The 15,000-nt window shown below is 50.5% G+C and overlaps 7 non-coding genes and 1 pseudogene across 7 annotated transcripts; all 8 read right to left on the bottom strand.

Annotated features, from left to right (window-relative positions):
• LOC123732247 (uncharacterized) overlaps positions 1 to 161 on the bottom strand; it is a 174-nt pseudogene extending 13 nt beyond the window's left edge.
• Positions 162 to 2,779: 2,618 nt separating this feature from the next.
• Positions 2,780 to 2,896, bottom strand: LOC123732264 (U5 spliceosomal RNA). The gene has a single exon (XR_006763025.1). It is a non-coding gene; the product is annotated as a U5 spliceosomal RNA (small nuclear RNA).
• A 1,488-nt stretch (positions 2,897 to 4,384) lies between these two features.
• On the bottom strand, positions 4,385 to 4,575 carry LOC123732260 (U2 spliceosomal RNA). The gene has a single exon (XR_006763021.1). It is a non-coding gene; the product is annotated as a U2 spliceosomal RNA (small nuclear RNA).
• A 348-nt stretch (positions 4,576 to 4,923) lies between these two features.
• On the bottom strand, positions 4,924 to 5,040 carry LOC123732265 (U5 spliceosomal RNA). Its single transcript, XR_006763026.1, has one exon. It is a non-coding gene; the product is annotated as a U5 spliceosomal RNA (small nuclear RNA).
• A 1,572-nt stretch (positions 5,041 to 6,612) lies between these two features.
• On the bottom strand, positions 6,613 to 6,806 carry LOC123732251 (U2 spliceosomal RNA). Its single transcript, XR_006763016.1, has one exon. It is a non-coding gene; the product is annotated as a U2 spliceosomal RNA (small nuclear RNA).
• Positions 6,807 to 12,494: 5,688 nt separating this feature from the next.
• LOC123732266 (U5 spliceosomal RNA) lies at positions 12,495 to 12,611 on the bottom strand. Its single transcript, XR_006763027.1, has one exon. It is a non-coding gene; the product is annotated as a U5 spliceosomal RNA (small nuclear RNA).
• A 1,109-nt stretch (positions 12,612 to 13,720) lies between these two features.
• Positions 13,721 to 13,910, bottom strand: LOC123732242 (U2 spliceosomal RNA). The gene has a single exon (XR_006763011.1). It is a non-coding gene; the product is annotated as a U2 spliceosomal RNA (small nuclear RNA).
• Positions 13,911 to 14,257: 347 nt separating this feature from the next.
• Positions 14,258 to 14,374, bottom strand: LOC123732267 (U5 spliceosomal RNA). The gene has a single exon (XR_006763028.1). It is a non-coding gene; the product is annotated as a U5 spliceosomal RNA (small nuclear RNA).
• Positions 14,375 to 15,000: the final 626 nt, after the last annotated feature.

Consider the following 15,000-nt stretch of genomic DNA (forward strand, 5'->3'; position numbering starts at 1 on the left):
TTCCCGGAGGTACTGCAATACCGGGTCGATGCGTGGAGCGGACGGAGCAAGCCCCATTTCCGACTCCCTGTTCGAAAAATCCATTTAATATGTAGTCCCCCGATGGGGGACGTATCAGATATTAAACTGATAAGAACAGATTTTTTTTTTATAAAATATATTTATTACGTTCAAAACCCAACAAAAATCTTATACAATCAATCAATTCAAACACAAATTCCATTAAACATTTCAAAACTATTCAATAATAACCAAACCCAAAAACCAAAAGTCATGGGAGCATTTTCCCTCCCCTTCCCATCTACAAACCAAAACCTACACCAAAAAATCAAAGAAAAACTCACCCCATCCCGACCGACGGGGACGCCTTCTCCACTCCTGACGCTCCCCCGTCGGCCGCCATCCCCTCTCCCCTGGATGCGGTAACAGCGCCCGACACACGCTCACCCTGCGTCCCGTACCCCACACTTAGGTCTACCACCCTGCCCTCCTCCTGACTCCGGCCCGGGGACCCCACGAGCCCAAACAGGGAGCTTAAGCCTCCCTCCATCGCCCAATCCTGGGCCATGCCTGTAAGGTCAAGCTCAGACAGGGGTGTAAAGGTGAAGGAAGAGGGAACCCAAGAGGGCCCTGCAACCTCCCCCTCCCCTCCACCCTGATCTGCCCCCCTCCCTCTTTTACCACCCATCCTCCTTGAGCGCTCCCCTCTTTTCGACCTCTTGTATGGTGGAGTAAAAGGCAAAAAGTTTTCATAGCTTGCCTCCTTCTCCACCTCCACCCGTGATTTCACCTCTTTACTGTCCCCCCACTCCTTCACTCCTTCTCCTACTGGTCCCGCCACAACTACCTTCTCTGTCTCCTCCCTTTCTGTCTTTTCCTTCTCCACCACCTTCTTCCCTGTCTCCTTCCTTTCTGTCTCTTTCTTCTCCACCACCTTCTTCCCTGTCTCCTTCCTTTCTGTCTCTTTCTTCTCCACCACCTTCTTCCCTGTCTCCTTCTTTTCTGTCTCTTTCTTCTCCACCACCTTCTTCCCTATCTCCTTCCTTTCTGTCTTTTCCTTCTCCACCACCTTCTTCCCTGTCTCCTTCCTTTCTGTCTCTTTCTTCTCCACCACCTTCTTCCCTGTCTCCTCCCTTTCTGTCTCTTTCTTCTCCACCGCCGTCTTCCCTGTCTCCTTCCTTTCTGTCTCTTTCTTCTCCACCGCCGTCTTCCCAGTCTCCTCCCTCTCTGTTGCCTTCTCCGTCTCCTTCCTCTCCACAGCCGTCTTCTCTGGCCCCTTCACTCTCCTGTCTCCTTCCTCCTCCTGCTCTCCTTCAGCCTCCTGCCCTTCCGTTTCCACTATGCTGTTGTCTTCTTTTTCTTTTTCTCCTCCCGCTTCCGTTTGCTCCTCCTCTTCCACCCGTGTGTCCGCTCCCTCTGTTCCAGTACTCAGTTCTTGGTCCCTCCTTCTACCCCCATCCCCGGCTCTCGTTCCCCCCCCAGCTGCAGACGCGTATGACCCTTGACGCGCCGGGCATTCACGCCACAGGTGCGTCAGCATGCCACACCTGTGACATGCCTTCGGCGCGTCACAGTCCCTCGCCTCGTGCTCTGCAGATCCACAATACCTGCACTTCTTTATGCTGCACGAGGCGAGGACGTGGCCGTAGGCCATACAACGCCTGCAGTACGGAGGCTGACGGGCATAATGCAACGTCCCCCTGTCATCCCCCAGGGAGAACATCGCCGGAGGATGGAGGTATCCACCCAATCCTTTTGGGTCCTCTCTTAGGAGGGCCTGGAAACCCCTCCTCCCGGTCCAAAAACCCAAAGAATCCTTGAGGTGCCTTCCTGAGGAGACACTATCCATGTATCTCCCCAGAAAGGCCCTCACCTCCTCGTCCTTCACGTAAGGGTTGTAAATGTTCACATTCACAACCCTGAAATTACTCTTCGCCAAGCTGGTCACCAAGTAATGAGACACCGGCCTCTCTGCTTGCACTTCTCTCGCCCTTCTGAGAACGTCATCGTGCTTCACTTCAGTGTGTAGCGCCACATCGTATGCCCCCTCCAAAGGGTTGTCTTGGAGGCAGAACACATCCTCCACCGTCAGTCCAAGGATCTCAATCAAAATGGTCCTCCCAAACTCATCTCTGCCAATTGGCTCCGTCGCCTTATCCTTCCAGGCAAACCGCACCGTATTCGCCAGCCCCATCCTAGGGACTGGCCTCCATGTAGAAGCCTGCGCCATCTCCGCAAAGAAAATTGGCGCACTCGCCTCCGCTTTCTTCCAAAAAGAAAAACTGAAAAAGAGCGGCAAAATAAACCAACCGTGAATCCAAATACCAAAACAACAAACTTTCCTCCCTCCTGCCTTCCTTCGACCTTTTGGCTCAGCGGGCTTTGGGGCACCTCGGTACCAAGCTTGATCTGAGCCAAAAGGCCGAGAAGCGATAACCCACAAATTGACCCCTGCACCCGCCGGTCCCGGGGCCTCGGCAGACCTCATCGGTTTGGCAAAAGTTGGCTCCTCCTCACCCAACGCTTCCCTGGTGACAGGCGGGTGTGTTTTTTTTAAAAGTCGCTAATGCGTCGTTAGGTCACTAGCTCTTTAATCCTAGTGCGACTATTTGTTCAATGCCCGGCAAATACACCAGTCATCGTCGGGCTTGAACTCAATTGCCCGAGCGACTACTTTGAGTGGAAAAAATACGCCGGTCGGTCAGCCGGCTTCAAGTCAAACGCCTGAGCAAAAAGTCTCGGCGTCATCTCTGTCAATTTCTCTTGAAACAAGATACCGGGCTCTGCCAGAAGCAAAGCCCTTCCAAAAATACGTTGAACTCGTAAGTGTTCCTCTCCACGGAAGTCTTTAGTAAAAGGCGAAAGGCTTGTGCGTAATGAAGAGAAACCAGAGTCGTATGGAAGTCAGAGGTCGGGGCCCGAGACACACACGGTGCACTCTAGGCCGGGTCCCCGCGGGTGGTCCCCGAACCCACTCTTCCAAGTTTTCGAGGGCTGTGGGTAAAAAGTCACAGACAGACAGACAGACAGACAGACAGACAGACAGACAGACAGACAGACAGACAGACAGACAGACAGACAGACAATCCTGGTGAAGTGATTGTATTTTTGGGGGGGCTCAAAACACACACACACACAATCCTGGTGAAGTGATTGTATTTTTGGGGGGGCTCAAAACACACACACACACACACACACACACACACACACACACACACACACACACACACACACACACACACACACACAATCCTGGTGAAGTGATTGTATTTTTGGGGGGCTCAAAACACACACACACACACACACACACACACACACACACACACACACACACACACACACACAAACAATCCTGGTGAAGTGATTGTATTTTTGGGGGCTCAAAACACACACACACACACACACACACACACACACACACACACACACACACACACACACACACACACACACACACACACACACACACAATCCTGGTGAAGTGATTGTATTTTTGGGGGGCTCAAAAAACACACACACACACACACACACACACACACACACACACACACACACACACACACAAACAATCCTGGTGAAGTGATTGTATTTTTTGGGGGGCTCAAAAACACACACACACACACACACACACACACAATCCTGGTGAAGTGATTGTATTTTTGGGGGCTCAAAACACACACACACACACACACACACACACACACACACACACACACACACACACACACACACACAAACAATCCTGGTGAAGTGATTGTATTTTTTGGGGGGCTCAAAACACACACACACACACACACACACACACACACACACACACACACACACACACACACACACACACACACACACACACACACAATCCTGGTGAAGTGATTGTATTTTTGGGGGGGCTCAAAAACACACACACACACACACACACACACACACACACACACACACACACACACACACACAAACAATCCTGGTGAAGTGATTGTATTTTTGGGGGGCCCAAAACACACACACACACACACACACACACACAATCCTGGTGAAGTGATTGTATTTTTGGGGGGGCTCAAAACACACACACACACACACACACACACACACACACACACACACACACACACACACACACACACAAACAATCCTGGTGAAGTGATTGTATTTTTGGGGGGGCTCAAAACACACACACACACACACACACACACACACTCCTGGCCAATGTATTTTTTTTTTTTTATTTTTTTTTAAGTAAAATGGCGGGAAAACGGGGGACCCCCATGAAGGGGGCTTCGCACTTGTTTCAGTTTGGATGATTCTTCTTTTTCATTCCTTCTCTTCTTCTGCTAGCTGTTTTACATAGATTTGGTGTATTTCTTTTTCCTTGACAATGGGAGAAAAGTGTTGCACCATTCCCGGAGGTACTGCAATACCGGGTCGATGCGTGGAGCGGACGGAGCAAGCCCCATTTCCGACTCCCTGTTCGAAAAATCCATTTAATATGTAGTCCCCCGATGGGGGACGTATCAGATATTAAACTGATAAGAACAGATACTACACTTGATCTGAGCCAAAAGGCCGAGAAGCGATAACCCACAAATTGACCCCTGCACCCGCTCGGGCCCCCGGGGCCTCGGCAGACCTCATCGGTTTGGCAAAAGTTGGCTCCTCCTCACCCAACGCTTCCCTGGTGACAGGCGGGTGTGTTTTTTTTAAAAGTCGCTAATGCGTCGTTAGGTCACTAGCTCTTTAATCCTAGTGCGACTATTTGTTCAATGCCCGGCAAATACACCAGTCATCGTCGGGCTTGAACTCAATTGCCCGAGCGACTACTTTGAGTGGAAAAAATACGCCGGTCGGTCAGCCGGCTTCAAGTCAAACGCCTGAGCAAAAAGTCTCGGCGTCATCTCTGTCAATTTCTCTTGAAACAAGATACCGGGCTCTGCCAGAAGCAAAGCCCTTCCAAAAATACGTTGAACTCGTAAGTGTTCCTCTCCACGGAAGTCTTTAGTAAAAGGCGAAAGGCTTGTGCGTAATGAAGAGAAACCAGAGTCGTATGGAAGTCAGAGGTCGGGGCCTGAGACACACACGGTGCACTCTAGGCCGGGTCCCCGCGGGTGGTCCCCGAACCCACTCTTCCAAGTTTTCGAGGGCTGTGGGTAAAAAGTCACAGACAGACAGACAGACAGACAGACAGACAGACAGACAGACAGACAGACAGACAGACAGACAGACAATCCTGGTGAAGTGATTGTATTTTTGGGGGGGCTCAAAACACACACACACACAATCCTGGTGAAGTGATTGTATTTTTGGGGGGCCTCAAACACACACACACACACACACACACACACACACACACACACACACACACACACACACACACACACACACACACAATCCTGGTGAAGTGATTGTATTTTTGGGGGCTCAAAAACACACACACACACACACACACACACACACACACACACACACACACACACACACACACACACAAACAATCCTGGTGAAGTGATTGTATTTTTGGGGGGCTCAAAACAACACACACACACACACACACACACACACACACACACACACACACACACACACACACACACACACACACACACACACAATCCTGGTGAAGTGATTGTATTTTTGGGGGGCTCAAAAAAACACACACACACACACACACACACACACACACACACACACACACACACACACACAAACAATCCTGGTGAAGTGATTGTATTTTTGGGGGGCTCAAAAACACACACACACACACACACACACACAATCCTGGTGAAGTGATTGTATTTTTTGGGGGCTCAAAACACACACACACACACACACACACACACACACACACACACACACACACACACAAACAATCCTGGTGAAGTGATTGTATTTTTGGGGGGCTCAAAACCACACACACACACACACACACACACACACACACACACACACACACACACACACACACAAACAATCCTGGTGAAGTGATTGTATTTTTGGGGGGCTCAAAACACACACACACACACACACACACACACACACACACACACACACACACACACACACACACACACACACACACACACACACAATCCTGGTGAAGTGATTGTATTTTTGGGGGCCTCAAAAACACACACACACACACACACACACACACACACACACACACACACACACACACACACACACAAACAATCCTGGTGAAGTGATTGTATTTTTGGGGGGCTCAAAAACACACACACACACACACACACACACACAATCCTGGTGAAGTGATTGTATTTTTGGGGGGCTCAAAACACACACACACACACACACACACACACACACACACACACACACACACACACACACACACAAACAATCCTGGTGAAGTGATTGTATTTTTGGGGGGCTCAAAACACACACACACACACACACACACACACACTCCTGGCCAATGTATTTTTTTTTTTTATTTTATTTTTTTTAAGTAAAATGGCGGGAAAACGGGGGACCCCCATGAAGGGGGCTTCGCACTTGTTTCAGTTTGGATGATTCTTCTTTTTTCATTCCTTCTCTTCTTCTGCTAGCTGTTTTACATAGATTTGGTGTATTTCTTTTTCCTTGACAATGGGAGAAAAGTGTTGCACCATTCCCGGAGGTACTGCAATACCGGTCGATGCGTGGAGCGGACGGAGCAAGCCCCATTTCCGACTCCCTGTTCGAAAAATCCATTTAATATGTAGTCCCCCGATGGGGGACGTATCAGATATTAAACTGATAAGAACAGATGATTAAAAGATTTTATTACTGTTCAAAAACATAAGCATAATAAACAAACCATCAACAATCATAATCATCACTTCCATTAAACTCAACACAAGGCATTTGAAATTTCAAAACAAATGAAACCCAAATTACAAATCAGGGGAGCATCTTCCCTCCCCTCAACACCCACATAAACTAGATTCCTAAATCTCTATATTTCCCTATCTCCCCATACCTATCTGATTCCTTTTCCCTATTCCCTTTACCACAGTCCTAAACCCCCCTTCCACCTCTCCCGGGCTGCATGCTGCCCCCACTTCCTCTCCTCCCTCTTCATCCTCCCCCTCACATTTTCTTCCACCCTCCTCACTATCCCCTCCACTCCCCAATCTCTCCCTGTCTTTACCATGTTCTGTCTGGCTTCCCACAGCCCCCGTTTAAAGAGGCTTATGAGAAGCCATAGTAGAAATCTGTCCCTTTCCGTCCCCTCGCTCTCCCTACTCCTCTCTCTACCCGAGCCCACGACAAAATAAAATCCCCTCTTACCTTACCTAACAACACCCGTGCCCTAGCCCACACTACTCCGGCAAAGGCACAGTCCCAAAAGGCATGGCGCACTGTCTCCTCCCCACCACAAGATGGTCTTGGGCAGGTGGGGGATCGCGCTAAGCTATGCCGGTACATAATGGAACGCACCGGCAAACACTTATGGAGGCTCAACCAATTCAGGTCCTTGAGCCTGTTGTCCAGACCCCGCGCCTGCACTCCCTCCCAGACCACTTCCGGGATACCCACCACAGGTGTCGGACACCCTCCCTGTCTGACCTCCTCGTACAGGTGCTTGTGGTCTAAACCTACTCGGGCAACTTCAACCTCGGGGTGCGCACGTAACCACTTGGCCGCGTGCCCAAAGTGCCACGGCAGCTGTTCCGCCCGAGGACCCGTGTTAGACCACACCATTACGCTTCTCGCCTGGTATGAGAAGAACACCCGCAGGAGGTAACCGGACGGGTGTACTACCGGATGAGCAAGCTCTGTCAACAAAAAGAAACAAAAATTGAGTCCAGCTTGAGGGGGAAGTGTGGTACCCCCCTACCTCCCCTCCCCGATGGGGCAAAGCATGCGTGCCCTGGCGACCCACTCGTACCTGCCACCCCACATGAACTGAAACACTAGCCTCACTAGAGGCCTCCTCAGACAAGCCGGCAATGGGTAGATGTACGCCAAATATAAAAGAGACGGCAATACATCCACCTTGAGGACCAGGACCTTGCCTACAAAAGACAACGACCTAGCCCTCCACATCGCTAGCTTCCTCTGTACCACTGCGATGCCCATGTTCCAGTTCAGCGTCGCTGAGCCGGAGGTCTCAAAATGAACCCCGAGAATCTTCAGGGCCCCGTTACAGAGAGATAACCCCCCGGGCACATCCGTCCTACCACGCCATCTTCCGAAAAACTTAACGGAAGACTTTGCGTGGTTAAGAACCGCTCCCGACGCTCGGGTGAAGTCCCCAATAATGGCAAGGGACCTTGTCAAGCACGAGTCCTTGCAAAGCAGCAAGGAAGTGTCGTCGGCGTACTGCGTCACCTTAACGCGCAGACCGCCACTTCCAGGGATTAACAAGCCTTCCACCCCTGTGTCTGCCCTAATGGCAGCCCCCAGAGGCTCCATGTACAGTACGAAGAGGAGAGCCGAGAGCGGGCACCCCTGCCTGACCCCTGACGAGAGGTCAAAAACGTCACCCATGTGACCGTTTACGCTAACCCGGCACCCCGCTCCGACATATAAAGTACGGATCCATCCTATGAACTTTTCCCCAAATCCTAATCTACCTAATACTCTGAAAAGAAAAGATCTATTCACGCGATCAAAGGCTTTCGCCTGATCAAGCGCTGCTACCATTAAAGGCAGACCTCTATCTTCTACCCAAGCGATGGAGTCCCTAATCAACTGCAGGTTCCACCTGATAGAGCGGCCCTCTACCCCGCACGTCTGATCCTCATGAACGACGTAGGGAAGGGCTGTGCGCAACCGATCCGCTAGGACCTTTGCAAGTATCTTGTAGTCTACACACAGCATGGTCAATGGCCGCCAGTTGCCAAGGTCTGTGGCGTCCCCCTTCTTGTGAAGAAGTGACAGCACACCGACGGTCATTGATCCCCCCGGGAACCCCGTCTCGAGAATGGCCTTCAAGACTTCGAGGACCACCGGTCCGAGTATCCCCAAAACTTGAGGTAAAACTCGGCCGGCAGCCCATCCATCCCAGGTACCTTCCCTTTTCCCATCCTCCTAAGGGCGCTCTCAACCTCTTCTAGGGAGATCTGAGCCTCCATCGCTTCTCTAATGTCCTCCGGCAATCGCCGGGACAAGTGTTCTAAAAACACATTTCCCTGCTCTACATCTACTTCCCTCTCCTTAAAGAAACTTCGGAAATGATCAGTTGTTACTCTGACCATCTCCTCCGGCTCTCTAGCTACACTACCATCTTCTTTCCTAACCCCGTACATTACCTTTCTACTCTGTCTATCCCTAACCGACTTAAAGAACATTGTGGAACAAGTCTCGTTATGTTCTAAAAAGCCGCTATGCGCACGCTCCAGGAAAGCTCGAGCCTTCCGCTCCTGCAGCTCCCTGAGTTGCGCCTTCAGGGCAGTGGATCTCTCCCAGTCGACCGACCCGCCGAGGTTGCCTGCCTCGTACTCGAGTTCGAGCAACCTATGGATATGATCCACCTCCCTCCTTTCCTCCCTTTTTCTCTTCTTACAATATCCTATAATAAAGATCCTAATCCTTACCTTGACTAAGTCCCACCACTCCAACACCCCCTCGCACATGGACCGGAGGCCCTCAAACCCTCGAAACACACCAATAAAGGCATTAACAAAGGCTTGCTCATCCAGCACCTCCCGATCTAACTTCCAATACCCCCTACCGAAGAGGCAGACTGGAGAACTCACCTGCAGGAGCACCCCGTCGTGATCTGAAAAGAACACAGGCAACAGCCGACCAGACAACTGACCCAAGGACCTGGATAGAAAAATATAGTCAAGCCTCCGCGCAACCCCCTGGAGTTGCGCCAAGTGGACCGGCCATTTTCGGAGTAGTGTGCAGGCCACCATCAACCAGACCATGGCAAGCCATTAGCCCGGTGATGGCGCCTGCACTGCTGTCCCCCCTACCCCTAAATCTATATTAAAGTCCCCCCTATCACCAACTGCCTATTTGTGACACACAGGGGCGTCAGACAGTCCACCATCTCCCTCCTGTCTGCCGCCACCTGTGGTCCGTACACCCCAACTAATCTATACCTACAATCTCTTAATGTGACATCCACCCCCAAAACCCTCCCCTGCATAACAACAAAAGTATCCTCAACTTTTACCTCCCTATTCCCAAACAAGATCCCTACCCCCGAAGAGTGAACCCCCCTATACCCCAAACTGATTCCCCTTTATCCCACTCCCTCTTAAACCTCACAACATCCCCCCCATCCCTTAGGTGAACCTCCTGTAAAAAACAAAAATCAAACCCCACACCCTCTAAATAACTAAACACCGCCCTTCTTTTTATCCTATCCTCAAACCCCTTACATTTAAACTAACAAAAGTAATTTTATCCATAATGAAAACATTAACAACAACCTACTAATAACAAAAAACAAAACAAGAGGCTCACCCGATGCTCCCCCGCTCCATCTCCTCCGACAGGGAAGTAAAATGCTCCCCTCATCCGAAGGATACAGATCCTCCTCAGATGAGCCCACCTGCTTGCGCACAACTTGGGACACTCTGTCTCCCCCTTCCTCTAAGACCCCCAAGTCATCTGCCCATGAAGCCGGGAAAGGGTTGGGGATGGAGGTTTCCGGCTTCTCTGAACAGCCTTGCGACCCTCCATCCCCAGGATGCAGAGATAGAGTAGAGGTCGTCATGTCCATTTCCTCTAGGGGTAAAGGGAGGGATGAGTCCTGTGAGGACAGGGGGCCACATCAGCGGCACTGTCTTTAACCCCCATCGCACGCTTGCCTGCCCCTTCCCCTATGCCTCCCACCTCTTTCTGCACATCACCCTTCCGCTTCGTCCTCTTCTTCTTGCCGACGTAGGGTTCCTGCTCCAGTTCCGGGATCACCCTCCCTACTGACGATTCCTTCCCATCCTGCCCGAGTTCGAGCGGCACACCAGAGTCTGAGGCCCACTCCCCTGCCCTTGACCCCAACACCGGAAGATTTTCCACCATTTCTACCAGGGCCCCAAGCCCCTCCACCCCATCAAGTAATGATCCCATGCTCTCCATTCCTCCACCCGCCTCCTCCACCTCCGGCTTCTGGATAGCGGACCCCTCACCTCCTTTCACTGACGGCCCTGATGTCACCTCTTTCCCGGCCCTTGCACGTGGAGTGGGCGTTGGTGAGGATGGTCTCTCCTGCTCCTTCTTCTCTGGGTCTTTCTTGCTAGACCCAGGGTCCCTTCTTTGCAGATGTTCCCCCACAGAGTCTCCTCCTTCCTTTCTGCCTGCCGTCGCCTCGGCATATGACTGCCGACGGGACGGACAGTCCCGAACAGGTGCAGCCTACTACCACACCCGTGGCATTCCTTCGGCTCCCTACAGTCCTTTGCCTCATGCTCCCCGATTTGCAAAACCTGCATCTCCCTGTACTGCAGGCAGCTGTAACGTGCCCATACTCCCTACATTTCTTACAGAAAGGGGGTTGACGGGTGTAAAAGAGCATCCCCTGTCCGAACCCAGAGAAAAGACCGCCGGGGGATGTAGGAAGCCATCAAACCCTTCCTTATCCGGCCTAAGGAGCACCTGGAACTGACGGCGGCCATTCCAGAATCCCAAAGAGTCCTTCACATATCTTGCCCCTGATGTGACGTCACAAAACGGCCCAGAAATGCCCCTATGGCGATATCCGTTACATGAGGATTGTACATATGTACATTAATAGTTCTGAAATTGGTCTTAGACAGACATGTTACATTGAAAAAGGACAATGGCTTCTCTCCAGCAGCCGCTTTGGCTCTGTCCATTATAATGTCGCACATACCTTCTGTATGAAAGGTCACGTCATATGCTTCCTCCATAGCATTTCCCTGCAGACACATAACCTCTGGGACTTTGACTTTCAGGGCCCCCATCAAAACGGTTCTTCCAAAGGAATCTCTTGGCAAGCGTGTATCTTCTTCCTTCTTCCAAGCGAAACGGATTGTGTTCTTAAGTCCAGTCCTGGGGACCGACCCTGCGCTACTGTTGTTCGCCATCTCCTCACGGAAAAAAACGGAAACCAAGTTGAAAAATAACTTAACTGGCTTTCCTTCTTACTCCCTCCGGCCTTCGACCTTCTGACTCAGCGGGCTTTGGGGCACCTCGGTACCAAGCTTGATCTGAGCCAAAAGGCCGAGAAGCGATAACCCACAAATTGACCCCTGCACCCGCCGGGCCCCGGGGCCTCGGCAGACCTCATCGGTTTGGCAAAAGTTGGCTCCTCCTCACCCAACGCTTCCCTGGTGACAGGCGGGTGTGTTTTTTTAAAAGTCGCTAATGCGTCGTTAGGTCACTAGCTCTTTAATCCTAGTGCGACTATTTGTTCAATGCCCGGCAAATACACCAGTCATCGTCGGGCTTGAACTCAATTGCCCGAGCGACTACTTTGAGTGGAAAAATACGCCGGTCGGTCAGCCGGCTTCAAGTCAAACGCCTGAGCAAAAAGTCTCGGCGTCATCTCTGTCAATTTCTCTTGAAACAAGATACCGGGCTCTGCCAGAAGCAAAGCCCTTCCAAAAATACGTTGAACTCGTAAGTGTTCCTCTCCACGGAAGTCTTTAGTAAAAGGCGAAAGGCTTGTGCGTAATGAAGAGAAACCAGAGTCGTATGGAAGTCAGAGGTCGGGGCCCGAGACACACACGGTGCACTCTAGGCCGGGTCCCCGCGGGTGGTCCCCGAACCCACTCTTCCAAGTTTTCGAGGGCTGTGGGTAAAAAGTCACAGACAGACAGACAGACAGACAGACAGACAGACAGACAGACAGACAGACAGACAGACAGACAGACAGACAATCCTGGTGAAGTGATTGTATTTTTGGGGGGCTCAAAAACACACACACACAATCCTGGTGAAGTGATTGTATTTTTGGGGGGCTCAAAACACACACACACACACACACACACACACACACACACACACACACACACACACACACACACACACACACACACACACACACACACACAATCCTGGTGAAGTGATTGTATTTTTGGGGGCTCAAAACCACACACACACACACACACACACACACACACACACACACACACACACACACACACACACACACAAACAATCCTGGTGAAGTGATTGTATTTTTGGGGGGGGCTCAAAACACACACACACACACACACACACACACACACACACACACACACACACACACACACACACACACACACACACACACACAATCCTGGTGAAGTGATTGTATTTTTGGGGGCTCAAAACACACACACACACACACACACACACACACACACACACACACACACACACACACACACACACAAACAATCCTGGTGAAGTGATTGTATTTTTGGGGGGCTCAAAACACACACACACACACACACACACACACAATCCTGGTGAAGTGATTGTATTTTTGGGGGGGCTCAAAAACACACACACACACACACACACACACACACACACACACACACACACACACACACAAACAATCCTGGTGAAGTGATTGTATTTTTGGGGGGCTCAAAAACACACACACACACACACACACACACACACTCCTGGCCAATGTATTTTTTTATTTTTTTTTTTATTTTTTTAAGTAAAATGGCGGGAAAACGGGGACCCCCATGAAGGGGGCTTCGCACTTGTTTCAGTTTGGATGATTCTTCTTTTTCATTCCTTCTCTTCTTCTGCTAGCTGTTTTACATAGATTTGGTGTATTTCTTTTTCCTTGACAATGGGAGAAAAGTGTTGCACCATTCCCGGAGGTACTGCAATACCGGTCGATGCGTGGAGCGGACGGAGCAAGCCCCATTTCCGACTCCCTGTTCGAAAAATCCATTTAATATGTAGTCCCCCGATGGGGGACGTATCAGATATTAAACTGATAAGAACAGATACTACACTTGATCTGAGCCAAAAGGCCGAGAAGCGATAACCCACAAATTGACCCCTGCACCCGCCCGGGCCCCGGGGCCTCGGCAGACCTCATCGGTTTGGCAAAAGTTGGCTCCTCCTCACCCAACGCTTCCCTGGTGACAGGCGGGTGTGTTTTTTTTAAAAGTCGCTAATGCGTCGTTAGGTCACTAGCTCTTTAATCCTAGTGCGACTATTTGTTCAATGCCCGGCAAATACACCAGTCATCGTCGGGCTTGAACTCAATTGCCCGAGCGACTACTTTGAGTGGAAAAAATACGCCGGTCGGTCAGCCGGCTTCAAGTCAAACGCCTGAGCAAAAAGTCTCGGCGTCATCTCTGTCAATTTCTCTTGAAACAAGATACCGGGCTCTGCCAGAAGCAAAGCCCTTCCAAAAATACGTTGAACTCGTAAGTGTTCCTCTCCACGGAAGTCTTTAGTAAAAGGCGAAAGGCTTGTGCGTAATGAAGAGAAACCAGAGTCGTATGGAAGTCAGAGGTCGGGGCCCGAGACACACACGGTGCACTCTAGGCCGGGTCCCCGCGGGTGGTCCCCGAACCCACTCTTCCAAGTTTTCGAGGGCTGTGGGTAAAAAGTCACAGACAGACAGACAGACAGACAGACAGACAGACAGACAGACAGACAGACAGACAGACAGACAGACAATCCTGGTGAAGTGATTGTATTTTTGGGGGGCTCAAAACACACACACACACAATCCTGGTGAAGTGATTGTATTTTTGGGGGGCTCAAAACACACACACACACACACACACACACACACACACACACACACACACACACACACACACACACACACACACACACACACACACAATCCTGGTGAAGTGATTGTATTTTTGGGGGGGCTCAAAAACACACACACACACACACACACACACACACACACACACACACACACACACACACACAAACAATCCTGGTGAAGTGATTGTATTTTTGGGGGCTCAAAAACACACACACACACACACACACACACAATCCTGGTGAAGTGATTGTATTTTTGGGGGGCTCAAAAACACACACACACACACACACACACACACACACACACACACACACACACACACACACACAAACAATCCTGGT

The sequence above is a fragment of the Salmo salar genome, unplaced genomic scaffold (assembly GCF_905237065.1).
Source record: "Salmo salar unplaced genomic scaffold, Ssal_v3.1, whole genome shotgun sequence".
NCBI classification, from domain to species: Eukaryota; Metazoa; Chordata; class Actinopteri; order Salmoniformes; family Salmonidae; genus Salmo; species Salmo salar.